At 51.8% G+C, this 23,880-nt stretch overlaps 44 non-coding genes across 44 annotated transcripts; all 44 read left to right on the top strand.

Annotated features, from left to right (window-relative positions):
* Positions 1-382: 382 nt before the first annotated feature.
* Positions 383-455, top strand: trnak-cuu (transfer RNA lysine (anticodon CUU)). The gene has a single exon. It is a non-coding gene; the product is annotated as a tRNA-Lys (tRNA).
* Positions 456-586: 131 nt separating this feature from the next.
* Positions 587-660, top strand: trnan-guu (transfer RNA asparagine (anticodon GUU)). Its single transcript has one exon. It is a non-coding gene; the product is annotated as a tRNA-Asn (tRNA).
* A 796-nt stretch (positions 661-1,456) lies between these two features.
* Positions 1,457-1,529, top strand: trnak-cuu (transfer RNA lysine (anticodon CUU)). Its single transcript has one exon. It is a non-coding gene; the product is annotated as a tRNA-Lys (tRNA).
* A 131-nt stretch (positions 1,530-1,660) lies between these two features.
* On the top strand, positions 1,661-1,734 carry trnan-guu (transfer RNA asparagine (anticodon GUU)). Its single transcript has one exon. It is a non-coding gene; the product is annotated as a tRNA-Asn (tRNA).
* A 796-nt stretch (positions 1,735-2,530) lies between these two features.
* On the top strand, positions 2,531-2,603 carry trnak-cuu (transfer RNA lysine (anticodon CUU)). The gene has a single exon. It is a non-coding gene; the product is annotated as a tRNA-Lys (tRNA).
* A 131-nt stretch (positions 2,604-2,734) lies between these two features.
* Positions 2,735-2,808, top strand: trnan-guu (transfer RNA asparagine (anticodon GUU)). Its single transcript has one exon. It is a non-coding gene; the product is annotated as a tRNA-Asn (tRNA).
* A 796-nt stretch (positions 2,809-3,604) lies between these two features.
* Positions 3,605-3,677, top strand: trnak-cuu (transfer RNA lysine (anticodon CUU)). The gene has a single exon. It is a non-coding gene; the product is annotated as a tRNA-Lys (tRNA).
* A 131-nt stretch (positions 3,678-3,808) lies between these two features.
* trnan-guu (transfer RNA asparagine (anticodon GUU)) lies at positions 3,809-3,882 on the top strand. Its single transcript has one exon. It is a non-coding gene; the product is annotated as a tRNA-Asn (tRNA).
* Positions 3,883-4,670: 788 nt separating this feature from the next.
* On the top strand, positions 4,671-4,743 carry trnak-cuu (transfer RNA lysine (anticodon CUU)). The gene has a single exon. It is a non-coding gene; the product is annotated as a tRNA-Lys (tRNA).
* A 132-nt stretch (positions 4,744-4,875) lies between these two features.
* On the top strand, positions 4,876-4,949 carry trnan-guu (transfer RNA asparagine (anticodon GUU)). The gene has a single exon. It is a non-coding gene; the product is annotated as a tRNA-Asn (tRNA).
* A 796-nt stretch (positions 4,950-5,745) lies between these two features.
* Positions 5,746-5,818, top strand: trnak-cuu (transfer RNA lysine (anticodon CUU)). The gene has a single exon. It is a non-coding gene; the product is annotated as a tRNA-Lys (tRNA).
* Positions 5,819-5,949: 131 nt separating this feature from the next.
* On the top strand, positions 5,950-6,023 carry trnan-guu (transfer RNA asparagine (anticodon GUU)). Its single transcript has one exon. It is a non-coding gene; the product is annotated as a tRNA-Asn (tRNA).
* A 1,043-nt stretch (positions 6,024-7,066) lies between these two features.
* On the top strand, positions 7,067-7,138 carry trnak-cuu (transfer RNA lysine (anticodon CUU)). The gene has a single exon. It is a non-coding gene; the product is annotated as a tRNA-Lys (tRNA).
* Positions 7,139-7,269: 131 nt separating this feature from the next.
* On the top strand, positions 7,270-7,343 carry trnan-guu (transfer RNA asparagine (anticodon GUU)). The gene has a single exon. It is a non-coding gene; the product is annotated as a tRNA-Asn (tRNA).
* Positions 7,344-8,139: 796 nt separating this feature from the next.
* On the top strand, positions 8,140-8,212 carry trnak-cuu (transfer RNA lysine (anticodon CUU)). Its single transcript has one exon. It is a non-coding gene; the product is annotated as a tRNA-Lys (tRNA).
* Positions 8,213-8,343: 131 nt separating this feature from the next.
* trnan-guu (transfer RNA asparagine (anticodon GUU)) lies at positions 8,344-8,417 on the top strand. The gene has a single exon. It is a non-coding gene; the product is annotated as a tRNA-Asn (tRNA).
* A 796-nt stretch (positions 8,418-9,213) lies between these two features.
* On the top strand, positions 9,214-9,286 carry trnak-cuu (transfer RNA lysine (anticodon CUU)). The gene has a single exon. It is a non-coding gene; the product is annotated as a tRNA-Lys (tRNA).
* Positions 9,287-9,417: 131 nt separating this feature from the next.
* Positions 9,418-9,491, top strand: trnan-guu (transfer RNA asparagine (anticodon GUU)). The gene has a single exon. It is a non-coding gene; the product is annotated as a tRNA-Asn (tRNA).
* Positions 9,492-10,287: 796 nt separating this feature from the next.
* Positions 10,288-10,360, top strand: trnak-cuu (transfer RNA lysine (anticodon CUU)). Its single transcript has one exon. It is a non-coding gene; the product is annotated as a tRNA-Lys (tRNA).
* Positions 10,361-10,491: 131 nt separating this feature from the next.
* trnan-guu (transfer RNA asparagine (anticodon GUU)) lies at positions 10,492-10,565 on the top strand. Its single transcript has one exon. It is a non-coding gene; the product is annotated as a tRNA-Asn (tRNA).
* Positions 10,566-11,361: 796 nt separating this feature from the next.
* Positions 11,362-11,434, top strand: trnak-cuu (transfer RNA lysine (anticodon CUU)). The gene has a single exon. It is a non-coding gene; the product is annotated as a tRNA-Lys (tRNA).
* Positions 11,435-11,565: 131 nt separating this feature from the next.
* trnan-guu (transfer RNA asparagine (anticodon GUU)) lies at positions 11,566-11,639 on the top strand. The gene has a single exon. It is a non-coding gene; the product is annotated as a tRNA-Asn (tRNA).
* A 766-nt stretch (positions 11,640-12,405) lies between these two features.
* Positions 12,406-12,478, top strand: trnak-cuu (transfer RNA lysine (anticodon CUU)). Its single transcript has one exon. It is a non-coding gene; the product is annotated as a tRNA-Lys (tRNA).
* A 131-nt stretch (positions 12,479-12,609) lies between these two features.
* trnan-guu (transfer RNA asparagine (anticodon GUU)) lies at positions 12,610-12,683 on the top strand. The gene has a single exon. It is a non-coding gene; the product is annotated as a tRNA-Asn (tRNA).
* Positions 12,684-13,479: 796 nt separating this feature from the next.
* trnak-cuu (transfer RNA lysine (anticodon CUU)) lies at positions 13,480-13,552 on the top strand. The gene has a single exon. It is a non-coding gene; the product is annotated as a tRNA-Lys (tRNA).
* A 131-nt stretch (positions 13,553-13,683) lies between these two features.
* Positions 13,684-13,757, top strand: trnan-guu (transfer RNA asparagine (anticodon GUU)). The gene has a single exon. It is a non-coding gene; the product is annotated as a tRNA-Asn (tRNA).
* A 796-nt stretch (positions 13,758-14,553) lies between these two features.
* On the top strand, positions 14,554-14,626 carry trnak-cuu (transfer RNA lysine (anticodon CUU)). The gene has a single exon. It is a non-coding gene; the product is annotated as a tRNA-Lys (tRNA).
* Positions 14,627-14,757: 131 nt separating this feature from the next.
* trnan-guu (transfer RNA asparagine (anticodon GUU)) lies at positions 14,758-14,831 on the top strand. The gene has a single exon. It is a non-coding gene; the product is annotated as a tRNA-Asn (tRNA).
* Positions 14,832-15,619: 788 nt separating this feature from the next.
* trnak-cuu (transfer RNA lysine (anticodon CUU)) lies at positions 15,620-15,692 on the top strand. Its single transcript has one exon. It is a non-coding gene; the product is annotated as a tRNA-Lys (tRNA).
* Positions 15,693-15,824: 132 nt separating this feature from the next.
* On the top strand, positions 15,825-15,898 carry trnan-guu (transfer RNA asparagine (anticodon GUU)). The gene has a single exon. It is a non-coding gene; the product is annotated as a tRNA-Asn (tRNA).
* A 796-nt stretch (positions 15,899-16,694) lies between these two features.
* trnak-cuu (transfer RNA lysine (anticodon CUU)) lies at positions 16,695-16,767 on the top strand. The gene has a single exon. It is a non-coding gene; the product is annotated as a tRNA-Lys (tRNA).
* A 131-nt stretch (positions 16,768-16,898) lies between these two features.
* Positions 16,899-16,972, top strand: trnan-guu (transfer RNA asparagine (anticodon GUU)). The gene has a single exon. It is a non-coding gene; the product is annotated as a tRNA-Asn (tRNA).
* Positions 16,973-17,768: 796 nt separating this feature from the next.
* trnak-cuu (transfer RNA lysine (anticodon CUU)) lies at positions 17,769-17,841 on the top strand. Its single transcript has one exon. It is a non-coding gene; the product is annotated as a tRNA-Lys (tRNA).
* Positions 17,842-17,972: 131 nt separating this feature from the next.
* Positions 17,973-18,046, top strand: trnan-guu (transfer RNA asparagine (anticodon GUU)). Its single transcript has one exon. It is a non-coding gene; the product is annotated as a tRNA-Asn (tRNA).
* A 1,043-nt stretch (positions 18,047-19,089) lies between these two features.
* On the top strand, positions 19,090-19,162 carry trnak-cuu (transfer RNA lysine (anticodon CUU)). Its single transcript has one exon. It is a non-coding gene; the product is annotated as a tRNA-Lys (tRNA).
* A 131-nt stretch (positions 19,163-19,293) lies between these two features.
* trnan-guu (transfer RNA asparagine (anticodon GUU)) lies at positions 19,294-19,367 on the top strand. Its single transcript has one exon. It is a non-coding gene; the product is annotated as a tRNA-Asn (tRNA).
* Positions 19,368-20,163: 796 nt separating this feature from the next.
* trnak-cuu (transfer RNA lysine (anticodon CUU)) lies at positions 20,164-20,236 on the top strand. Its single transcript has one exon. It is a non-coding gene; the product is annotated as a tRNA-Lys (tRNA).
* Positions 20,237-20,367: 131 nt separating this feature from the next.
* On the top strand, positions 20,368-20,441 carry trnan-guu (transfer RNA asparagine (anticodon GUU)). The gene has a single exon. It is a non-coding gene; the product is annotated as a tRNA-Asn (tRNA).
* A 796-nt stretch (positions 20,442-21,237) lies between these two features.
* Positions 21,238-21,310, top strand: trnak-cuu (transfer RNA lysine (anticodon CUU)). Its single transcript has one exon. It is a non-coding gene; the product is annotated as a tRNA-Lys (tRNA).
* Positions 21,311-21,441: 131 nt separating this feature from the next.
* On the top strand, positions 21,442-21,515 carry trnan-guu (transfer RNA asparagine (anticodon GUU)). Its single transcript has one exon. It is a non-coding gene; the product is annotated as a tRNA-Asn (tRNA).
* A 796-nt stretch (positions 21,516-22,311) lies between these two features.
* On the top strand, positions 22,312-22,384 carry trnak-cuu (transfer RNA lysine (anticodon CUU)). Its single transcript has one exon. It is a non-coding gene; the product is annotated as a tRNA-Lys (tRNA).
* Positions 22,385-22,515: 131 nt separating this feature from the next.
* On the top strand, positions 22,516-22,589 carry trnan-guu (transfer RNA asparagine (anticodon GUU)). Its single transcript has one exon. It is a non-coding gene; the product is annotated as a tRNA-Asn (tRNA).
* Positions 22,590-23,385: 796 nt separating this feature from the next.
* trnak-cuu (transfer RNA lysine (anticodon CUU)) lies at positions 23,386-23,458 on the top strand. The gene has a single exon. It is a non-coding gene; the product is annotated as a tRNA-Lys (tRNA).
* Positions 23,459-23,589: 131 nt separating this feature from the next.
* trnan-guu (transfer RNA asparagine (anticodon GUU)) lies at positions 23,590-23,663 on the top strand. The gene has a single exon. It is a non-coding gene; the product is annotated as a tRNA-Asn (tRNA).
* Positions 23,664-23,880: the final 217 nt, after the last annotated feature.

The following is a 23,880-nucleotide window of genomic DNA, read 5'->3' as shown; positions in this document are numbered from 1 at the left end:
ATTCCCCAGCAAATGGCTAAAACAAACAGAGAAGAGTCTAAGCCAGGGGTGTCCAAACTCTGTCCTGGAGGGCCCCGGTCAGGTAGAGTTTCTCTCCAGCCAGCTCCATCAGACGTGCCTGGAAGTTTCTAATCTCCGTGGTGAGACTGGGATCAGCAGCTTCAGGTGTTTTTCTTTGTGCTTGGAGCCAAGCTCGGCAGGACAAGGAACCTCCAGGATCGAGTTGGGACGCCCCTGCTCTAAGCCTATCGCTAGGCTTAACCCCAACCTTACACGCGAGTTGTTTTGTCAAGCCTGTGTGAAAAGCTTGGCTCCGTTTTTCGCATTAAAATGTTTGGCAGTTTTAAAAACAGCGGTCAGCCTTGAGTAGGCACCCACCGCTGCCCGGCTAGCTCAGTCGGTAGAGCATGAGACTCTTAATCTCAGGGTCGTGGGTTCGAGCCCCACGTTGGGCGTGCCTTTTGGCTCTCTCTCGCCCCTCTCAACAGCTGTCAGTCTCTTGAGCTCAGTTTGCTGACGGAGGACTAGTGCTGCGCCCAGCGTCAAATTCTTTTGTGACCGTGTCCCATAGGACCTTACAGTGCCAGTCTCTGTGGCGCAATAGGCTAGCGCGTTCGGCTGTTAACCGAAAGGATGGTGGTTCGAGCCCACCCAGGGACTAAGGAAGCTTTTCGCAGCCATGTCTGCAAGCACAGAATTTAGCACAGGTGTCTGCTGACGTAGCGTCTGTAGCCCCTTTTCAGAGTCAACAGCTTTAGCTTTGCGAGTCATCTTTTGTCAAAAGAAGACAAAGGGTGCTAAGTGATTGTTTGTGTCAGCTCAAGTTTGCTGTGGAGTGTTCGTGTTTTGTTTCCCGGGTGGTGGAGGCCTGTGTGGTCCAGGGAGTTCCTGCTCAAAAATCCCTCTAGGAGCGCCACAAAATGCCACCAAATTGACTTTCCAATCATATGCTGTCGGAGTTTGCAAACTGTATTCACACAGCTAGACGGAACTCCATACCGGGAACCTTTGATGAGTTGGCTGAACTAATAACCTTTCAGGCTGTTGGACAAGAGCTCTGCTCGTTCAATCTGTATTCCCCAGCAAATGGCTAAAACAAACAGAGAAGAGTCTAAGCCAGGGGTGTCCAAACTCTGTCCTGGAGGGCCCCGGTCAGGTAGAGTTTCTCTCCAGCCAGCTCCATCAGACGTGCCTGGAAGTTTCTAATCTCCGTGGTGAGACTGGGATCAGCAGCTTCAGGTGTTTTTCTTTGTGCTTGGAGCCAAGCTCGGCAGGACAAGGAACCTCCAGGATCGAGTTGGGACGCCCCTGCTCTAAGCCTACCGCTAGGCTTAACCCCAACCTTACCCGCGAGTTGTTTTGTCAAGCCTGTGTGAAAAGCTTGGCTCCGTTTTGCGCATTAAAATGTTTGGCAGTTCTCAAAACAGCGGTCAGCCTTGAGTAGGCACCCACCGCTGCCCGGCTAGCTCAGTCGGTAGAGCATGAGACTCTTAATCTCAGGGTCGTGGGTTCGAGCCCCACGTTGGGCGTGCCTTTTGGCTCTCTCTCGCCCCTCTCAACAGCTGTCAGTCTCTTGAGCTCAGTTTGCTGACGGAGGACTAGTGCTGCGCCCAGCGTCAAATTCTTTTGTGACCGTGTCCCATAGGACCTTACAGTGCCAGTCTCTGTGGCGCAATAGGCTAGCGCGTTTGGCTGTTAACCGAAAGGATGGTGGTTCGAGCCCACCCAGGGACTAAGGAAGCTTTTCGCAGCCATTTCTGCAAGCACAGAATTTAGCACAGGTGTCTGCTGACGTAGCGTCTGTAGCCCCTTTTCAGAGTCAACAGCTTTAGCTTTGCGAGTCATCTTTTGTCAAAAGAAGACAAAGGGTGCTAAGTGATTGTTTGTGTCAGCTCAAGTTTGCTGTGGAGTGTTCGTGTTTTGTTTCCCGGGTGGTGGAGGCCTGTGTGGTCCAGGGAGTTCCTGCTCAAAAATCCCTCTAGGAGCGCCACAAAATGCCACCAAATTGACTTTCCAATCATATGCTGTCGGAGTTTGCAAACTGTATTCACACAGCTAGACGGAACTCCATACCGGGAACCTTTGATGAGTTGGCTGAACTAATAACCTTTCAGGCTGTTGGACAAGAGCTCTGCTCGTTCAATCTGTATTCCCCAGCAAATGGCTAAAACAAACAGAGAAGAGTCTAAGCCAGGGGTGTCCAAATTCTGTCCTGGAGGGCCCCGGTCAGGTAGAGTTTCTCTCCAGCCAGCTCCATCAGATGTGCCTGGAAGTTTCTAATCTCCGTGGTGAGACTGGGATCAGCAGCTTCAGGTGTTTTTCTTTGTGCTTGGAGCCAAGCTCGGCAGGACAAGGAACCTCCAGGATCGAGTTGGGACGCCCCTGCTCTAAGCCTATCGCTAGGCTTAACCCCAACCTTACCCGCGAGTTGTTTTGTCAAGCCTGTGTGAAAAGCTTGGCTCCGTTTTTCGCATTAAAATGTTTGGCAGTTTTAAAAACAGCGGTCAGCCTTGAGTAGGCACCCACCGCTGCCCGGCTAGCTCAGTCGGTAGAGCATGAGACTCTTAATCTCAGGGTCGTGGGTTCGAGCCCCACGTTGGGCGTGCCTTTTGGCTCTCTCTCGCCCCTCTCAACAGCTGTCAGTCTCTTGAGCTCAGTTTGCTGATGGAGGACTAGTGCTGCGCCCAGCGTCAAATTCTTTTGTGACCGTGTCCCATAGGACCTTACAGTGCCAGTCTCTGTGGCGCAATAGGCTAGCGCGTTCGGCTGTTAACCAAAAGGATGGTGGTTCGAGCCCACCCAGGGACTAAGGAAGCTTTTCGCAGCCATGTCTGCAAGCACAGAATTTAGCACAGGTGTCTGCTGACGTAGCGTCTGTAGCCCCTTTTCAGAGTCAACAGCTTTAGCTTTGCGAGTCATCTTTTGTCAAAAGAAGACAAAGGGTGCTAAGTGATTGTTTGTGTCAGCTCAAGTTTGCTGTGGAGTGTTCGTGTTTTGTTTCCCGGGTGGTGGAGGCCTGTGTGGTCCAGGGAGTTCCTGCTCAAAAATCCCTCTAGGAGCGCCACAAAATGCCACCAAATTGACTTTCCAATCATATGCTGTCGGAGTTTGCAAACTGTATTCACACAGCTAGACGGAACTCCATACCGGGAACCTTTGATGAGTTGGCTGAACTAATAACCTTTCAGGCTGTTGGACAAGAGCTCTGCTCGTTCAATCTGTATTCCCCAGCAAATGGCTAAAACAAACAGAGAAGAGTCTAAGCCAGGGGTGTCCAAACTCTGTCCTGGAGGGCCCCGGTCAGGTAGAGTTTCTCTCCAGCCAGCTCCATCAGACGTGCCTGGAAGTTTCTAATCTCCGTGGTGAGACTGGGATCAGCAGCTTCAGGTGTTTTTCTTTGTGCTTGGAGCCAAGCTCGGCAGGACAAGGAACCTCCAGGATCGAGTTGGGACGCCCCTGCTCTAAGCCTACCGCTAGGCTTAACCCCAACCTTACCCGCGAGTTGTTTTGTCAAGCCTGTGTGAAAAGCTGGGCTCCGTTTTGCGCATTAAAATGTTTGGCAGTTCTCAAAACAGCGGTCAGCCTTGAGTAGGCACCCACCGCTGCCCGGCTAGCTCAGTCGGTAGAGCATGAGACTCTTAATCTCAGGGTCGTGGGTTCGAGCCCCACGTTGGGCGTGCCTTTTGGCTCTCTCTCGCCCCTCTCAACAGCTGTCAGTCTCTTGAGCTCAGTTTGCTGACAGAGGACTAGTGCTGCGCCCAGCGTCAAATTCTTTTGTGACCGTGTCCCATAGGACCTTACAGTGCCAGTCTCTGTGGCGCAATAGGCTAGCGCGTTCGGCTGTTAACCGAAAGGATGGTGGTTCGAGCCCACCCAGGGACTAAGGAAGCTTTTCGCAGCCATGTCTGCAAGCACAGAATTTAGCACAGGTGTCTGCTGACGTAGCGTCTGTAGCCCCTTTTCAGAGTCAACAGCTTTGCGAGTCATCTTTTGTCAAAAGAAGACAAAGGGTGCTAAGTGATTGTTTGTGTCAGCTCAAGTTTGCTGTGGAGTGTTCGTGTTTTGTTTCCCGGGTGGTGGAGGCCTGTGTGGTCCAGGGAGCTCCTGCTCAAAAATCCCTCTAGGAGCGCCACAAAATGCCACCAAATTGACTTTCCAATCATATGCTGTCGGAGTTTGCAAACTGTATTCACACAGCTAGACGGAACTCCATACCGGGAATCTTTGATGAGTTGGCTGAACTAATAACCTTTCAGGCTGTTGGACAAGAGCTCTGCTCGTTCAATCTGTATTCCCCAGCAAATGGCTAAAACAAACAGAAGAGTCTAAGGCAGGGGTGTCCAAACTCTGTCCTGGAGGGCCCCGGTCAGGTAGAGTTTCTCTCCAGCCAGCTCCATCAGACGTGCCTGGAAGTTTCTAATCTCCGTGGTGAGACTGGGATCAGCAGCTTCAGGTGTTTTTCTTTGTGCTTGGAGCCAAGCTCGGCAGGACAAGGAACCTCCAGGATCGAGTTGGGACGCCCCTGCTCTAAGCCTACCGCTAGGCTTAACCCCAACCTTACCCGCGAGTTGTTTTGTCAAGCCTGTGTGAAAAGCTTGGCTCCGTTTTGCGCATTAAAATGTTTGGCAGTTCTCAAAACAGCGGTCAGCCTTGAGTAGGCACCCACCGCTGCCCGGCTAGCTCAGTCGGTAGAGCATGAGACTCTTAATCTCAGGGTCGTGGGTTCGAGCCCCACGTTGGGCGTGCCTTTTGGCTCTCTCTCGCCCCTCTCAACAGCTGTCAGTCTCTTGAGCTCAGTTTGCTGACGGAGGACTAGTGCTGTGCCCAGCGTCAAAATTCTTTTGTGACCGTGTCCCATAGGACCTTACAGTGCCAGTCTCTGTGGCGCAATAGGCTAGCGCGTTCGGCTGTTAACCGAAAGGATGGTGGTTCGAGCCCACCCAGGGACTAAGGAAGCTTTTCGCAGCCATTTCTGCAAGCACAGAATTTAGCACAGGTGTCTGCTGACGTAGCGTCTGTAGCCCCTTTTCAGAGTCAACAGCTTTAGCTTTGCGAGTCATCTTTTGTCAAAAGAAGACAAAGGGTGCTAAGTGATTGTTTGTGTCAGCTCAAGTTTGCTGTGGAGTGTTCGTGTTTTGTTTCCCTGGTGGTGGAGGCCTGTGTGGTCCAGGGAGTTCCTGCTCAAAAATCCCTCTAGGAGCGCCACAAAATGCCACCAAATTGACTTTCCAATCATATGCTGTCGGAGTTTGCAAACTGTATTCACACAGCTAGACGGAACTCCATACCGGGAACCTTTGATGAGTTGGCTGAACTAATAACCTTTCAGGCTGTTGGACAAGAGCTCTGCTCGTTCAATCTGTATTCCCCAGCAAATGGCTAAAACAAACAGAGAAGAGTCTAAGCCAGGGGTGTCCAAACTCTGTCCTGGAGGGCCCCGGTCAGGTAGAGTTTCTCTCCAGCCAGCTCCATCAGACGTGCCTGGAAGTTTCTAATCTCCGTGGTGAGACTGGGATCAGCAGCTTCAGGTGTTTTTCTTTGTGCTTGGAGCCAAGCTCGGCAGGACAAGGAACCTCCAGGATCGAGTTGGGACGCCCCTGCTCTAAGCCTACCGCTAGGCTTAACCCCAACCTTACCCGCGAGTTGTTTTGTCAAGCCTGTGTGAAAAGCTTGGCTCCGTTTTGCGCATTAAAATGTTTGGCAGTTCTCAAAACAGCGGTCAGCCTTGAGTAGGCACCCACCGCTGCCCGGCTAGCTCAGTCGGTAGAGCATGAGACTCTTAATCTCAGGGTCGTGGGTTCGAGCCCCACGTTGGGCGTACCTTTTGGCTCTCTCTCGCCCCTCTCAACAGCTGTCAGTCTCTTGAGCTCAGTTTGCTGACGGAGGACTAGTGCTGCGCCCAGCGTCAAATTCTTTTGTGACCGTGTCCCATAGGTCCTTACAGTGCCAGTCTCTGTGGCGCAATAGGCTAGCGCGTTCGGCTGTTAACCGAAAGGATGGTGGTTCGAGCCCACCCAGGGACTAAGGAAGCTTTTCGCAGCCATGTCTGCAAGCACAGAATTTAGCAAAAGTGAAAGTGAAGTGAAGTGACATTCAGCCAAGTATGGTGACCCATACTCAGAATTTGTGCTCTGCATTTAACCCATCCGAAGTGCACACACACAGAGCAGTGAACACACACACACACACTGTGAGCACACACCCGGAGCAGTGGGCAGCCATTTATGCCGCGGCGCCCGGGGAGCAGTTGGGGGTTCGATACCTTGCTCAAGGGCACCTAAGTCGTGGTATTGAAGGTGGAGAGGTTGTCTGCACAGGTGTCTGCTGACGTAGCGTCTGTAGCCCCTTTTCAGAGTCAACAGCTTTAGCTTTGCGAGTCATCTTTTGTCAAAAGAAGACAAAGGGTGCTAAGTGATTGTTTGTGTCAGCTCAAGTTTGCTGTGGAGTGTTCGTGTTTTGTTTCCCGGGTGGTGGAGGCCTGTGTGGTCCAGGGAGTTCCTGCTCAAAAATCCCTCTAGGAGCGCCACAAAATGCCACCAAATTGACTTTCCAATCATATGCTGTCGGAGTTTGCAAACTGTATTCACACAGCTAGATGGAACTCCATACTGGGAACCTTTGATGAGTTGGCTGAACTAATAACCTTTCAGGCTGTTGGACAAGAGCTCTGCTCGTTCAATCTGTATTCCCCAGCAAATGGCTAAAACAAACAGAGAAGAGTCTAAGCCAGGGGTGTCCAAACTCTGTCCTGGAGGGCCCCGGTCAGGTAGAGTTTCTCTCCAGCCAGCTCCATCAGACGTGCCTGGAAGTTTCTAATCTCCGTGGTGAGACTGGGATCAGCAGCTTCAGGTGTTTTTCTTTGTGCTTGGAGCCAAGCTCGGCAGGACAAGGAACCTCCAGGATCGAGTTGGGACGCCCCTGCTCTAAGCCTACCGCTAGGCTTAACCCCAACCTTACCCGCGAGTTGTTTTGTCAAGCCTGTGTGAAAAGCTTGGCTCCGTTTTGCGCATTAAAATGTTTGGCAGTTCTCAAAACAGCGGTCAGCCTTGAGTAGGCAACCACCGCTGCCCGGCTAGCTCAGTCGGTAGAGCATGAGACTCTTAATCTCAGGGCCGGGGTTCGAGCCCCACGTTGGGCGTGCCTTTTGGCTCTCTCTCGCCCCTCTCAACAGCTGTCAGTCTCTTGAGCTCAGTTTGCTGACGGAGGACTAGTGCTGCGCACAGCGTCTAATTCTTTTGTGACCGTGTCCCATAGGACCTTACAGTGCCAGTCTCTGTGGCGCAATAGGCTAGTGCGTTGGGCTGTTAACCGAAAGGATGGTGGTTCGAGCCCACCCAGGGACTAAGGAAGCTTTTCGCAGCCATGTCTGCAAGCACAGAATTTAGCACAGGTGTCTGCTGACGTAGCGTCTGTAGCCCCTTTTCAGAGTCAACAGCTTTAGCTTTGCGAGTCATCTTTTGTCAAAAGAAGACAAAGGGTGCTAAGTGATTGTTTGTGTCAGCTCAAGTTTGCTGTGGAGTGTTCGTGTTTTGTTTCCCGGGTGGTGGAGGCCTGTGTGGTCCAGGGAGTTCCTGCTCAAAAATCCCTCTAGGAGCGCCACAAAATGCCACCAAATTGACTTTCCAATCATATGCTGTCGGAGTTTGCAAACTGTATTCACACAGCTAGACGGAACTCCATACCGGGAACCTTTGATGAGTTGGCTGAACTAATAACCTTTCAGGCTGTTGGACAAGAGCTCTGCTCGTTCAATCTGTATTCCCCAGCAAATGGCTAAAACAAACAGAGAAGAGTCTAAGCCAGGGGTGTCCAAACTCTGTCCTGGAGGGCCCCGGTCAGGTAGAGTTTCTCTCCAGCCAGCTCCATCAGACGTGCCTGGAAGTTTCTAATCTCCGTGGTGAGACTGGGATCAGCAGCTTCAGGTGTTTTTCTTTGTGCTTGGAGCCAAGCTCGGCAGGACAAGGAACCTCCAGGATCGAGTTGGGACGCCCCTGCTCTAAGCCTATCGCTAGGCTTAACCCCAACCTTACCCGCGAGTTGTTTTGTCAAGCCTGTGTGAAAAGCTTGGCTCCGTTTTTCGCATTAAAATGTTTGGCAGTTCTAAAAACAGCGGTCAGCCTTGAGTAGGCACCCACCGCTGCCCGGCTAGCTCAGTCGGTAGAGCATGAGACTCTTAATCTCAGGGTCGTGGGTTCGAGCCCCACGTTGGGCGTGCCTTTTGGCTCTCTCTCGCCCCTCTCAACAGCTGTCAGTCTCTTGAGCTCAGTTTGCTGACGGAGGACTAGTGCTGCGCCCAGCGTCAAATTCTTTTGTGACCGTGTCCCATAGGACCTTACAGTGCCAGTCTCTGTGGCGCAATAGGCTAGCGCGTTCGGCTGTTAACCGAAAGGATGGTGGTTCGAGCCCACCCAGGGACTAAGGAAGCTTTTCGCAGCCATGTCTGCAAGCACAGAATTTAGCACAGGTGTCTGCTGACGTAGCGTCTGTAGCCCCTTTTCAGAGTCAACAGCTTTAGCTTTGCGAGTCATCTTTTGTCAAAAGAAGACAAAGGGTGCTAAGTGATTGTTTGTGTCAGCTCAAGTTTGCTGTGGAGTGTTCGTGTTTTGTTTCCCGGGTGGTGGAGGCCTGTGTGGTCCAGGGAGTTCCTGCTCAAAAATCCCTCTAGGAGCGCCACAAAATGCCACCAAATTGACTTTCCAATCATATGCTGTCGGAGTTTGCAAACTGTATTCACACAGCTAGATGGAACTCCATACCGGGAACCTTTGATGAGTTGGCTGAACTAATAACCTTTCAGGCTGTTGGACAAGAGCTCTGCTCGTTCAATCTGTATTCCCCAGCAAATGGCTAAAACAAACAGAGAAGAGTCTAAGCCAGGGGTGTCCAAACTCTGTCCTGGAGGGCCCCGGTCAGGTAGAGTTTCTCTCCAGCCAGCTCCATCAGACGTGCCTGGAAGTTTCTAATCTCCGTGGTGAGACTGGGATCAGCAGCTTCAGGTGTTTTTCTTTGTGCTTGGAGCCAAGCTCGGCAGGACAAGGAACCTCCAGGATCGAGTTGGGACGCCCCTGCTCTAAGCCTACCGCTAGGCTTAACCCCAACCTTACCCGCGAGTTGTTTTGTCAAACCTGTGTGAAAAGCTTGGCTCCGTTTTGAACATTAAAATGTTTGGCAGTTCTCAAAACAGCGGTCAGCCTTGAGTAGGCACCCACCGCTGCCCGGCTAGCTCAGTCGGTAGAGCATGAGACTCTTAATCTCAGGGTCGTGGGTTCGAGCCCCACGTTGGGCGTGCCTTTTGGCTCTCTCTCGCCCCTCTCAACAGCTGTCAGTCTCTTGAGCTCAGTTTGCTGACGGAGGACTAGTGCTGCGCCCAGCGTCAAATTCTTTTGTGACCGTGTCCCATAGGACCTTACAGTGCCAGTCTCTGTGGCGCAATAGGCTAGCGCGTTCGGCTGTTAACCGAAAGGATGGTGGTTCGAGCCCACCCAAGGACTAAGGAAGCTTTTCGCAGCCATGTCTGCAAGCACAGAATTTAGCACAGGTGTCTGCTGACGTAGCGTCTGTAGCCCCTTTTCAGAGTCAACAGCTTTAGCTTTGCGAGTCATCTTTTGTCAAAAGAAGACAAAGGGTGCTAAGTGATTGTTTGTGTCAGCTCAAGTTTGCTGTGGAGTGTTCGTGTTTTGTTACCCGGGTGGTGGAGGCCTGTGTGGTCCAGGGAGTTCCTGCTCAAAAATCCCTCTAGGAGCGCCACAAAATGCCACCAAATTGACTTTCCAATCATATGCTGTCGGAGTTTGCAAACTGTATTCACACAGCTAGACGGAACTCCATACCGGGAACCTTTGATGAGTTGGCTGAACTAATAACCTTTCAGGCTGTTGGACAAGAGCTCTGCTCGTTCAATCTGTATTCCCCAGCAAATGGCTAAAACAAACAGAGAAGAGTCTAAGCCAGGGGTGTCCAAACTCTGTCCTGGAGGGCCCCGGTCAGGTAGAGTTTCTCACCAGCCAGCTCCATCAGACGTGCCTGGAAGTTTCTAATCTCTGTGGTGAGACTGGGATCAGCAGCTTCAGGTGTTTTTCTTTGTGCTTGGAGCCAAGCTCGGCAGGACAAGGAACCTCCAGGATCGAGTTGGGACGCCCCTGCTCTAAGCCTACCGCTAGGCTTAACCCCAACCTTACCCGCGAGTTGTTTTGTCAAGCCTGTGTGAAAAGCTTGGCTCCGTTTTGCGCATTAAAATGTTTGGCAGTTCTCAAAACAGCGGTCAGCCTTGAGTAGGCACCCACTGCTGCCCGGCTAGCTCAGTCGGTAGAGCATGAGACTCTTAATCTCAGGGTCGTGGGTTCGAGCCCCACGTTGGGCGTGCCTTTTGGCTCTCTCTCGCCCCTCTCAACAGCTGTCAGTCTCTTGAGCTCAGTTTGCTGACGGAGGACTAGTGCTGCGCCCAGCGTCAAATTCTTTTGTGACCGTGTCCCATAGGACCTTACAGTGCCAGTCTCTGTGGCGCAATAGGCTAGCGCGTTCGGCTGTTAACCGAAAGGATGGTGGTTCGAGCCCACCCAGGGACTAAGGAAGCTTTTCGCAGCCATGTCTGCAAGCACAGAATTTAGCACAGGTGTCTGCTGACGTAGCGTCTGTAGCCCCTTTTCAGAGTCAACAGCTTTAGCTTTGCGAGTCATCTTTTGTCAAAAGAAGACAAAGGGTGCTAAGTGATTGTTTGTGTCAGCTCAAGTTTGCTGTGGAGTGTTCGTGTTTTGTTTCCCGGGTGGTGGAGGCCTGTGTGGTCCAGGGAGTTCCTGCTCAAAAATCCCTCTAGGAGCGCCACAAAATGCCACCAAATTGACTTTCCAATCATATGCTGTCGGAGTTTGCAAACTGTATTCACACAGCTAGATGGAACTCCATACTGGGAACCTTTGATGAGTTGGCTGAACTAATAACCTTTCAGGCTGTTGGACAAGAGCTCTGCTCGTTCAATCTGTATTCCCCAGCAAATGGCTAAAACAAACAGAGAAGAGTCTAAGCCAGGGGTGTCCAAACTCTGTCCTGGAGGGCCCCGGTCAGGTAGAGTTTCTCTCCAGCCAGCTCCATCAGACGTGCCTGGAAGTTTCTAATCTCCGTGGTGAGACTGGGATCAGCAGCTTCAGGTGTTTTTCTTTGTGCTTGGAGCCAAGCTCGGCAGGACAAGGAACCTCCAGGATCGAGTTGGGACGCCCCTGCTCTAAGCCTACCGCTAGGCTTAACCCCAACCTTACCCGCGAGTTGTTTTGTCAAGCCTGTGTGAAAAGCTTGGCTCCGTTTTGCGCATTAAAATGTTTGGCAGTTCTCAAAACAGCGGTCAGCCTTGAGTAGGCACCCACCGCTGCCCGGCTAGCTCAGTCAGTAGAGCATGAGACTCTTAATCTCAGGGTCGTGGGTTCGAGCCCCACGTTGGGCGTGCCTTTTGGCTCTCTCTCGCCCCTCTCAACAGCTGTCAGTCTCTTGAGCTCAGTTTGCTGACGGAGGACTAGTGCTGCGCCCAGCGTCAAATTCTTTTGTGACCGTGTCCCATAGGACCTTACAGTGCCAGTCTCTGTGGCGCAATAGGCTAGCGCGTTCGGCTGTTAACCGAAAGGATGGTGGTTCGAGCCCACCCAAGGACTAAGGAAGCTTTTCGCAGCCATGTCTGCAAGCACAGAATTTAGCACAGGTGTCTGCTGACGTAGCGTCTGTAGCCCTTTTTCAGAGTCAACAGCTTTAGCTTTGCGAGTCATCTTTTGTCAAAAGAAGACAAAGGGTGCTAAGTGATTGTTTGTGTCAGCTCAAGTTTGCTGTGGAGTGTTCGTGTTTTGTTTCCCGGGTGGTGGAGGCCTGTGTGGTCCAGGGAGTTCCTGCTCAAAAATCCCTCTAGGAGCGCCACAAAATGCCACCAAATTGACTTTCCAATCATATGCTGTCGGAGTTTGCAAACTGTATTCACACAGCTAGACGGAACTCCATACCGGGAATCTTTGATGAGTTGGCTGAACTAATAACCTTTCAGGCTGTTGGACAAGAGCTCTGCTCGTTCAATCTGTATTCCCCAGCAAATGGCTAAAACAAACAGAGAAGAGTCTAAGCCAGGGGTGTCCAAACTCTGTCCTGGAGGGCCCCGGTCAGGTAGAGTTTCTCTCCAGCCAGCTCCATCAGACGTGCCTGGAAGTTTCTAATCTCCGTGGTGAGACTGGGATCAGCAGCTTCAGGTGTTTTTCTTTGTGCTTGGAGCCAAGCTCGGCAGGACAAGGAACCTCCAGGATCGAGTTGGGACGCCCCTGCTCTAAGCCTACCGCTAGGCTTAACCCCAACCTTACCCGCGAGTTGTTTTGTCAAGCCTGTGTGAAAAGCTTGGCTCCGTTTTGCGCATTAAACTGTTTGGCAGCACCCACCGCTGCCCGGCTAGCTCAGTCGGTAGAGCATGAGACTCTTAATCTCAGGGTCGTGGGTTCGAGCCCCACGTTGGGCGTGCCTTTTGGCTCTCTCTCGCCCCTCTCAACAGCTGTCAGTCTCTTGAGCTCAGTTTGCTGACGGAGAACTAGTGCTGCGCCCAGCGTCAAATTCTTTTGTGACCGTGTCCCATAGGACCTTACAGTGCCAGTCTCTGTGGCGCAATAGGCTAGCGCGTTCGGCTGTTAACCGAAAGGATGGTGGTTCGAGCCCACCCAGGGACTAAGGAAGCTTTTCGCAGCCATGTCTGCAAGCACAGAATTTAGCACAGGTGTCTGCTGACGTAGCGTCTGTAGCCCCTTTTCAGAGTCAACAGCTTTAGCTTTGCGAGTCATCTTTTGTCAAAAGAAGACAAAGGGTGCTAAGTGATTGTTTGTGTCAGCTCAAGTTTGCTGTGGAGTGTTCGTGTTTTGTTTCCCGGGTGGTGGAGGCCTGTGTGGTCCAGGGAGTTCCTGCTCAAAAATCCCTCTAGGAGCGCCACAAAATGCCACCAAATTGACTTTCCAATCATATGCTGTCGGAGTTTGCAAACTGTATTCACACAGCTAGACGGAACTCCATACCGGGAACCTTTGATGAGTTGGCTGAACTAATAACCTTTCAGGCTGTTGGACAAGAGCTCTGCTCGTTCAATCTGTATTCCCCAGCAAATGGCTAAAACAAACAGAGAAGAGTCTAAGCCACGGGTGTCCAAACTCTGTCCTGGAGGGCCCCGGTCAGGTAGAGTTTCTCTCCAACCAGCTCCATCAGACGTGCCTGGAAGTTTCTAATCTCCGTGGTGAGACTGGGATCAGCAGCTTCAGGTGTTTTTCTTTGTGCTTGGAGCCAAGCTCGGCAGGACAAGGAACCTCCAGGATCGAGTTGGGACGCCCCTGCTCTAAGCCTACCGCTAGGCTTAACCCCAACCTTACCCGCGAGTTGTTTTGTCAAGCCTGTGTGAAAAGCTTGGCTCCGTTTTGCGCATTAAAATGTTTGGCAGTTCTCAAAACAGCGGTCAGCCTTGAGTTGGCACCCACTGCTGCCCGGCTAGCTCAGTCGGTAGAGCATGAGACTCTTAATCTCAGGGTCGTGGGTTCGAGCCCCACGTTGGGCGTGCCTTTTGGCTCTCTCTCGCCCCTCTCAACAGCTGTCAGTCTCTTGAGCTCAGTTTGCTGACGGAGGACTAGTGCTGCGCCCAGCGTCAAATTCTTTTGTGACCGTGTCCCATAGGACCTTACAGTGCCAGTCTCTGTGGCGCAATAGGCTAGCGCGTTCGGCTGTTAACCAAAAGGATGGTGGTTCGAGCCCACCCAGGGACTAAGGAAGCTTTTCGCAGCCATGTCTGCAAGCACAGAATTTAGCACAGGTGTCTGCTGACGTAGCGTCTGTAGCCCCTTTTCAGAGTCAACAGCTTTAGCTTTGCGAGTCATCTTTTGTCAAAAGAAGACAAAGGGTGCTAAGTGATTGTTTGTGTCAGCTCAAGTTTGCTGTGGAGTGTTCGTGTTTTGTTTCCCGGGTGGTGGAGGCCTGTGTGGTCCAGGGAGTTCCTGCTCAAAAATCCCTCTAGGAGCGCCACAAAATGCCACCAAATTGACTTTCCAATCATATGCTGTCGGAGTTTGCAAACTGTATTCACACAGCTAGACGGAACTCCATACCGGGAACCTTTGATGAGTTGGCTGAACTAATAACCTTTCAGGCTGTTGGACAAGAGCTCTGCTCGTTCAATCTGTATTCCCCAGCAAATGGCTAAAACAAACAGAGAAGAGTCTAAGCCAGGGGTGTCCAAACTCTGTCCTGGAGGGCCCCGGTCAGGTAGAGTTTCTCTCCAGCCAGCTCCATCAGACGTGCCTGGAAGTTTCTAATCTCCGTGGTGAGACTGGGATCAGCAGCTTCAGGTGTTTTTCTTTGTGCTTGGAGCCAAGCTCGGCAGGACAAGGAACCTCCAGGATCGAGTTGGGACGCCCCTGCTCTAAGCCTACCGCTAGGCTTAACCCCAACCTTACCCGCGAGTTGTTTTGTCAAGCCTGTGTGAAAAGCTGGGCTCCGTTTTGCGCATTAAAATGTTTGGCAGTTCTCAAAACAGCGGTCAGCCTTGAGTAGGCACCCACCGCTGCCCGGCTAGCTCAGTCGGTAGAGCATGAGACTCTTAATCTCAGGGTCGTGGGTTCGAGCCCCACGTTGGGCGTGCCTTTTGGCTCTCTCTCGCCCCTCTCAACAGCTGTCAGTCTCTTGAGCTCAGTTTGCTGACGGAGGACTAGTGCTGCGCCCAGCGTCAAATTCTTTTGTGACCGTGTCCCATAGGACCTTACAGTGCCAGTCTCTGTGGCGCAATAGGCTAGCGCGTTCGGCTGTTAACCGAAAGGATGGTGGTTCGAGCCCACCCAGGGACTAAGGAAGCTTTTCGCAGCCATGTCTGCAAGCACAGAATTTAGCACAGGTGTCTGCTGACGTAGCGTCTGTAGCCCCTTTTCAGAGTCAACAGCTTTGCGAGTCATCTTTTGTCAAAAGAAGACAAAGGGTGCTAAGTGATTGTTTGTGTCAGCTCAAGTTTGCTGTGGAGTGTTCGTGTTTTGTTTCCCGGGTGGTGGAGGCCTGTGTGGTCCAGGGAGCTCCTGCTCAAAAATCCCTCTAGGAGCGCCACAAAATGCCACCAAATTGACTTTCCAATCATATGCTGTCGGAGTTTGCAAACTGTATTCACACAGCTAGACGGAACTCCATACCGGGAATCTTTGATGAGTTGGCTGAACTAATAACCTTTCAGGCTGTTGGACAAGAGCTCTGCTCGTTCAATCTGTACTCCCCAGCAAATGGCTAAAACAAACAGAAGAGTCTAAGGCAGGGGTGTCCAAACTCTGTCCTGGAGGGCCCCGGTCAGGTAGAGTTTCTCTCCAGCCAGCTCCATCAGACGTGCCTGGAAGTTTCTAATCTCCGTGGTGAGACTGGGATCAGCAGCTTCAGGTGTTTTTCTTTGTGCTTGGAGCCAAGCTCGGCAGGACAAGGAACCTCCAGGATCGAGTTGGGACGCCCCTGCTCTAAGCCTACCGCTAGGCTTAACCCCAACCTTACCCGCGAGTTGTTTTGTCAAGCCTGTGTGAAAAGCTTGGCTCCGTTTTGCGCATTAAAATGTTTGGCAGTTCTCAAAACAGCGGTCAGCCTTGAGTAGGCACCCACCGCTGCCCGGCTAGCTCAGTCGGTAGAGCATGAGACTCTTAATCTCAGGGTCGTGGGTTCGAGCCCCACGTTGGGCGTGCCTTTTGGCTCTCTCTCGCCCCTCTCAACAGCTGTCAGTCTCTTGAGCTCAGTTTGCTGACGGAGGACTAGTGCTGTGCCCAGCGTCAAAATTCTTTTGTGACCGTGTCCCATAGGACCTTACAGTGCCAGTCTCTGTGGCGCAATAGGCTAGCGCGTTCGGCTGTTAACCGAAAGGATGGTGGTTCGAGCCCACCCAGGGACTAAGGAAGCTTTTCGCAGCCATTTCTGCAAGCACAGAATTTAGCACAGGTGTCTGCTGACGTAGCGTCTGTAGCCCCTTTTCAGAGTCAACAGCTTTAGCTTTGCGAGTCATCTTTTGTCAAAAGAAGACAAAGGGTGCTAAGTGATTGTTTGTGTCAGCTCAAGTTTGCTGTGGAGTGTTCGTGTTTTGTTTCCCTGGTGGTGGAGGCCTGTGTGGTCCAGGGAGTTCCTGCTCAAAAATCCCTCTAGGAGCGCCACAAAATGCCACCAAATTGACTTTCCAATCATATGCTGTCGGAGTTTGCAAACTGTATTCACACAGCTAGACGGAACTCCATACCGGGAACCTTTGATGAGTTGGCTGAACTAATAACCTTTCAGGCTGTTGGACAAGAGCTCTGCTCGTTCAATCTGTATTCCCCAGCAAATGGCTAAAACAAACAGAGAAGAGTCTAAGCCAGGGGTGTCCAAACTCTGTCCTGGAGGGCCCCGGTCAGGTAGAGTTTCTCTCCAGCCAGCTCCATCAGACGTGCCTGGAAGTTTCTAATCTCCGTGGTGAGACTGGGATCAGCAGCTTCAGGTGTTTTTCTTTGTGCTTGGAGCCAAGCTCGGCAGGACAAGGAACCTCCAGGATCGAGTTGGGACGCCCCTGCTCTAAGCCTACCGCTAGGCTTAACCCCAACCTTACCCGCGAGTTGTTTTGTCAAGCCTGTGTGAAAAGCTTGGCTCCGTTTTGCGCATTAAAATGTTTGGCAGTTCTCAAAACAGCGGTCAGCCTTGAGTAGGCACCCACCGCTGCCCGGCTAGCTCAGTCGGTAGAGCATGAGACTCTTAATCTCAGGGTCGTGGGTTCGAGCCCCACGTTGGGCGTACCTTTTGGCTCTCTCTCGCCCCTCTCAACAGCTGTCAGTCTCTTGAGCTCAGTTTGCTGACGGAGGACTAGTGCTGCGCCCAGCGTCAAATTCTTTTGTGACCGTGTCCCATAGGTCCTTACAGTGCCAGTCTCTGTGGCGCAATAGGCTAGCGCGTTCGGCTGTTAACCGAAAGGATGGTGGTTCGAGCCCACCCAGGGACTAAGGAAGCTTTTCGCAGCCATGTCTGCAAGCACAGAATTTAGCACAGGTGTCTGCTGACGTAGCGTCTGTAGCCCCTTTTCAGAGTCAACAGCTTTAGCTTTGCGAGTCATCTTTTGTCAAAAGAAGACAAAGGGTGCTAAGTGATTGTTTGTGTCAGCTCAAGTTTGCTGTGGAGTGTTCGTGTTTTGTTTCCCGGGTGGTGGAGGCCTGTGTGGTCCAGGGAGTTCCTGCTCAAAAATCCCTCTAGGAGCGCCACAAAATGCCACCAAATTGACTTTCCAATCATATGCTGTCGGAGTTTGCAAACTGTATTCACACAGCTAGACGGAACTCCATACCGGGAACCTTTGATGAGTTGGCTGAACTAATAACCTTTCAGGCTGTTGGACAAGAGCTCTGCTCGTTCAATCTGTATTCCCCAGCAAATGGCTAAAACAAACAGAGAAGAGTCTAAGCCAGGGGTGTCCAAACTCTGTCCTGGAGGGCCCCGGTCAGGTAGAGTTTCTCTCCAGCCAGCTCCATCAGACGTGCCTGGAAGTTTCTAATCTCCGTGGTGAGACTGGGATCAGCAGCTTCAGGTGTTTTTCTTTGTGCTTGGAGCCAAGCTCGGCAGGACAAGGAACCTCCAGGATCGAGTTGGGACGCCCCTGCTCTAAGCCTATCGCTAGGCTTAACCCCAACCTTACCCGCGAGTTGTTTTGTCAAGCCTGTGTGAAAAGCTTGGCTCCGTTTTTCGCATTAAAATGTTTGGCAGTTCTAAAAACAGCGGTCAGCCTTGAGTAGGCACCCACCGCTGCCCGGCTAGCTCAGTCGGTAGAGCATGAGACTCTTAATCTCAGGGTCGTGGGTTCGAGCCCCACGTTGGGCGTGCCTTTTGTCTCTCTCTCGCCCCTCTCAACAGCTGTCAGTCTCTTGAGCTCAGTTTGCTGACGGAGGACTAGTGCTGCGCCCAGCGTCAAATTCTTTTGTGACCGTGTCCCATAGGACCTTACAGTGCCAGTCTCTGTGGCGCAATAGGCTAGCGCGTTCGGCTGTTAACCGAAAGGATGGTGGTTCGAGCCCACCCAGGGACTAAGGAAGCTTTTCGCAGCCATGTCTGCAAGCACAGAATTTAGCAAAAGTGAAAGTGAAGTGAAGTGACATTCAGCCAAGTATGGTGACCCATACTCAGAATTTGTGCTCTGCATTTAACCCATCCGAAGTGCACACACACAGAGCAGTGAACACACACACACACACTGTGAGCACACACCCGGAGCAGTGGGCAGCCATTTATGCCGCGGCGCCCGGGGAGCAGTTGGGGGTTCGATACCTTGCTCAAGGGCACCTAAGTCGTGGTATTGAAGGTGGAGAGGTTGTCTGCACAGGTGTCTGCTGACGTAGCGTCTGTAGCCCCTTTTCAGAGTCAACAGCTTTAGCTTTGCGAGTCATCTTTTGTCAAAAGAAGACAAAGGGTGCTAAGTGATTGTTTGTGTCAGCTCAAGTTTGCTGTGGAGTGTTCGTGTTTTGTTTCCCGGGTGGTGGAGGCCTGTGTGGTCCAGGGAGTTCCTGCTCAAAAATCCCTCTAGGAGCGCCACAAAATGCCACCAAATTGACTTTCCAATCATATGCTGTCGGAGTTTGCAAACTGTATTCACACAGCTAGATGGAACTCCATACTGGGAACCTTTGATGAGTTGGCTGAACTAATAACCTTTCAGGCTGTTGGACAAGAGCTCTGCTCGTTCAATCTGTATTCCCCAGCAAATGGCTAAAACAAACAGAGAAGAGTCTAAGCCAGGGGTGTCCAAACTCTGTCCTGGAGGGCCCCGGTCAGGTAGAGTTTCTCTCCAGCCAGCTCCATCAGACGTGCCTGGAAGTTTCTAATCTCCGTGGTGAGACTGGGATCAGCAGCTTCAGGTGTTTTTCTTTGTGCTTGGAGCCAAGCTCGGCAGGACAAGGAACCTCCAGGATCGAGTTGGGACGCCCCTGCTCTAAGCCTACCGCTAGGCTTAACCCCAACCTTACCCGCGAGTTGTTTTGTCAAGCCTGTGTGAAAAGCTTGGCTCCGTTTTGCGCATTAAAATGTTTGGCAGTTCTCAAAACAGCGGTCAGCCTTGAGTAGGCAACCACCGCTGCCCGGCTAGCTCAGTCGGTAGAGCATGAGACTCTTAATCTCAGGGTCGTGGGTTCGAGCCCCACGTTGGGCGTGCCTTTTGGCTCTCTCTCGCCCCTCTCAACAGCTGTCAGTCTCTTGAGCTCAGTTTGCTGACGGAGGACTAGTGCTGCGCACAGCGTCTAATTCTTTTGTGACCGTGTCCCATAGGACCTTACAGTGCCAGTCTCTGTGGCGCAATAGGCTAGTGCGTTGGGCTGTTAACCGAAAGGATGGTGGTTCGAGCCCACCCAGGGACTAAGGAAGCTTTTCGCAGCCATGTCTGCAAGCACAGAATTTAGCACAGGTGTCTGCTGACGTAGCGTCTGTAGCCCCTTTTCAGAGTCAACAGCTTTAGCTTTGCGAGTCATCTTTTGTCAAAAGAAGACAAAGGGTGCTAAGTGATTGTTTGTGTCAGCTCAAGTTTGCTGTGGAGTGTTCGTGTTTTGTTTCCCGGGTGGTGGAGGCCTGTGTGGTCCAGGGAGTTCCTGCTCAAAAATCCCTCTAGGAGCGCCACAAAATGCCACCAAATTGACTTTCCAATCATATGCTGTCGGAGTTTGCAAACTGTATTCACACAGCTAGACGGAACTCCATACCGGGAACCTTTGATGAGTTGGCTGAACTAATAACCTTTCAGGCTGTTGGACAAGAGCTCTGCTCGTTCAATCTGTATTCCCCAGCAAATGGCTAAAACAAACAGAGAAGAGTCTAAGCCAGGGGTGTCCAAACTCTGTCCTGGAGGGCCCCGGTCAGGTAGAGTTTCTCTCCAGCCAGCTCCATCAGACGTGCCTGGAAGTTTCTAATCTCCGTGGTGAGACTGGGATCAGCAGCTTCAGGTGTTTTTCTTTGTGCTTGGAGCCAAGCTCGGCAGGACAAGGAACCTCCAGGATCGAGTTGGGACGCCCCTGCTCTAAGCCTATCGCTAGGCTTAACCCCAACCTTACCCGCGAGTTGTTTTGTCAAGCCTGTGTGAAAAGCTTGGCTCCGTTTTTCGCATTAAAATGTTTGGCAGTTCTAAAAACAGCGGTCAGCCTTGAGTAGGCACCCACCGCTGCCCGGCTAGCTCAGTCGGTAGAGCATGAGACTCTTAATCTCAGGGTCGTGGGTTCGAGCCCCACGTTGGGCGTGCCTTTTGGCTCTCTCTCGCCCCTCTCAACAGCTGTCAGTCTCTTGAGCTCAGTTTGCTGACGGAGGACTAGTGCTGCGCCCAGCGTCAAATTCTTTTGTGACCGTGTCCCATAGGACCTTACAGTGCCAGTCTCTGTGGCGCAATAGGCTAGCGCGTTCGGCTGTTAACCGAAAGGATGGTGGTTCGAGCCCACCCAGGGACTAAGGAAGCTTTTCGCAGCCATGTCTGCAAGCACAGAATTTAGCACAGGTGTCTGCTGACGTAGCGTCTGTAGCCCCTTTTCAGAGTCAACAGCTTTAGCTTTGCGAGTCATCTTTTGTCAAAAGAAGACAAAGGGTGCTAAGTGATTGTTTGTGTCAGCTCAAGTTTGCTGTGGAGTGTTCGTGTTTTGTTTCCCGGGTGGTGGAGGCCTGTGTGGTCCAGGGAGTTCCTGCTCAAAAATCCCTCTAGGAGCGCCACAAAATGCCACCAAATTGACTTTCCAATCATATGCTGTCGGAGTTTGCAAACTGTATTCACACAGCTAGATGGAACTCCATACCGGGAACCTTTGATGAGTTGGCTGAACTAATAACCTTTCAGGCTGTTGGACAAGAGCTCTGCTCGTTCAATCTGTATTCCCCAGCAAATGGCTAAAACAAACAGAGAAGAGTCTAAGCCAGGGGTGTCCAAACTCTGTCCTGGAGGGCCCCGGTCAGGTAGAGTTTCTCTCCAGCCAGCTCCATCAGACGTGCCTGGAAGTTTCTAATCTCCGTGGTGAGACTGGGATCAGCAGCTTCAGGTGTTTTTCTTTGTGCTTGGAGCCAAGCTCGGCAGGACAAGGAACCTCCAGGATCGAGTTGGGACGCCCCTGCTCTAAGCCTACCGCTAGGCTTAACCCCAACCTTACCCGCGAGTTGTTTTGTCAAACCTGTGTGAAAAGCTTGGCTCCGTTTTGCGCATTAAAATGTTTGGCAGTTCTCAAAACAGCGGTCAGCCTTGAGTAGGCACCCACCGCTGCCCGGCTAGCTCAGTCGGTAGAGCATGAGACTCTTAATCTCAGGGTCGTGGGTTCGAGCCCCACGTTGGGCGTGCCTTTTGGCTCTCTCTCGCCCCTCTCAACAGCTGTCAGTCTCTTGAGCTCAGTTTGCTGACGGAGGACTAGTGCTGCGCCCAGCGTCAAATTCTTTTGTGACCGTGTCCCATAGGACCTTACAGTGCCAGTCTCTGTGGCGCAATAGGCTAGCGCGTTCGGCTGTTAACCGAAAGGATGGTGGTTCGAGCCCACCCAAGGACTAAGGAAGCTTTTCGCAGCCATGTCTGCAAGCACAGAATTTAGCACAGGTGTCTGCTGACGTAGCGTCTGTAGCCCCTTTTCAGAGTCAACAGCTTTAGCTTTGCGAGTCATCTTTTGTCAAAAGAAGACAAAGGGTGCTAAGTGATTGTTTGTGTCAGCTCAAGTTTGCTGTGGAGTGTTCGTGTTTTGTTACCCGGGTGGTGGAGGCCTGTGTGGTCCAGGGAGTTCCTGCTCAAAAATCCCTCTAGGAGCGCCACAAAATGCCACCAAATTGACTTTCCAATCATATGCTGTCGGAGTTTGCAAACTGTATTCACACAGCTAGACGGAACTCCATACCGGGAACCTTTGATGAGTTGGCTGAACTAATAACCTTTCAGGCTGTTGGACAAGAGCTCTGCTCGTTCAATCTGTATTCCCCAGCAAATGGCTAAAACAAACAGAGAAGAGTCTAAGCCAGGGGTGTCCAAACTCTGTCCTGGAGGGCCCCGGTCAGGTAGAGTTTCTCACCAGCCAGCTCCATCAGACGTGCCTGGAAGTTTCTAATCTCTGTGGTGAGACTGGGATCAGCAGCTTCAGGTGTTTTTCTTTGTGCTTGGAGCCAAGCTCGGCAGGACAAGGAACCTCCAGGATCGAGTTGGGACGCCCCTGCTCTAAGCCTACCGCTAGGCTTAACCCCAACCTTACCCGCGAGTTGTTTTGTCAAGCCTGTGTGAAAAGCTTGGCTCCGTTTTGCGCATTAAAATGTTTGGCAGTTCTCAAAACAGCGGTCAGCCTTGAGTAGGCACCCACTGCTGCCCGGCTAGCTCAGTCGGTAGAGCATGAGACTCTTAATCTCAGGGTCGTGGGTTCGAGCCCCACGTTGGGCGTGCCTTTTGGCTCTCTCTCGCCCCTCTCAACAGCTGTCAGTCTCTTGAGCTCAGTTTGCTGACGGAGGACTAGTGCTGCGCCCAGCGTCAAATTCTTTTGTGACCGTGTCCCATAGGACCTTACAGTGCCAGTCTCTGTGGCGCAATAGGCTAGCGCGTTCGGCTGTTAACCGAAAGGATGGTGGTTCGAGCCCACCCAGGGACTAAGGAAGCTTTTCGCAGCCATGTCTGCAAGCACAGAATTTAGCACAGGTGTCTGCTGACGTAGCGTCTGTAGCCCCTTTTCAGAGTCAACAGCTTTAGCTTTGCGAGTCATCTTTTGTCAAAAGAAGACAAAGGGTGCTAAGTGATTGTTTGTGTCAGCTCAAGTTTGCTGTGGAGTGTTCGTGTTTTGTTTCCCGGGTGGTGGAGGCCTGTGTGGTCCAGGGAGTTCCTGCTCAAAAATCCCTCTAGGAGCGCCACAAAATGCCACCAAATTGACTTTCCAATCATATGCTGTCGGAGTTTGCAAACTGTATTCACACAGCTAGATGGAACTCCATACTGGGAACCTTTGATGAGTTGGCTGAACTAATAACCTTTCAGGCTGTTGGACAAGAGCTCTGCTCGTTCAATCTGTATTCCCCAGCAAATGGCTAAAACAAACAGAGAAGAGTCTAAGCCAGGGGTGTCCAAACTCTGTCCTGGAGGGCCCCGGTCAGGTAGAGTTTCTCTCCAGCCAGCTCCATCAGACGTGCCTGGAAGTTTCTAATCTCCGTGGTGAGACTGGGATCAGCAGCTTCAGGTGTTTTTCTTTGTGCTTGGAGCCAAGCTCGGCAGGACAAGGAACCTCCAGGATCGAGTTGGGACGCCCCTGCTCTAAGCCTACCGCTAGGCTTAACCCCAACCTTACCCGCGAGTTGTTTTGTCAAGCCTGTGTGAAAAGCTTGGCTCCGTTTTGCGCATTAAAATGTTTGGCAGTTCTCAAAACAGCGGTCAGCCTTGAGTAGGCACCCACCGCTGCCCGGCTAGCTCAGTCAGTAGAGCATGAGACTCTTAATCTCAGGGTCGTGGGTTCGAGCCCCACGTTGGGCGTGCCTTTTGGCTCTCTCTCGCCCCTCTCAACAGCTGTCAGTCTCTTGAGCTCAGTTTGCTGACGGAGGACTAGTGCTGCGCCCAGCGTCAAATTCTTTTGTGACCGTGTCCCATAGGACCTTACAGTGCCAGTCTCTGTGGCGCAATAGGCTAGTGCGTTCGGCTGTTAACCGAAAGGATGGTGGTTCGAGCCCACCCAAGGACTAAGGAAGCTTTTCGCAGCCATGTCTGCAAGCACAGAATTTAGCACAGGTGTCTGCTGACGTAGCGTCTGTAGCCCTTTTTCAGAGTCAACAGCTTTAGCTTTGCGAGTCATCTTTTGTCAAAAGAAGACAAAGGGTGCTAAGTGATTGTTTGTGTCAGCTCAAGTTTGCTGTGGAGTGTTCGTGTTTTGTTTCCCGGGTGGTGGAGGCCTGTGTGGT

Source organism: Carassius carassius, chromosome 1 (assembly GCF_963082965.1).
Source record: "Carassius carassius chromosome 1, fCarCar2.1, whole genome shotgun sequence".
Classification (NCBI taxonomy): domain Eukaryota; kingdom Metazoa; phylum Chordata; class Actinopteri; order Cypriniformes; family Cyprinidae; genus Carassius; species Carassius carassius.
Note: the sequence above shows the minus strand (reverse complement) of the source record. Positions and strands in the feature narration are given on the sequence as shown.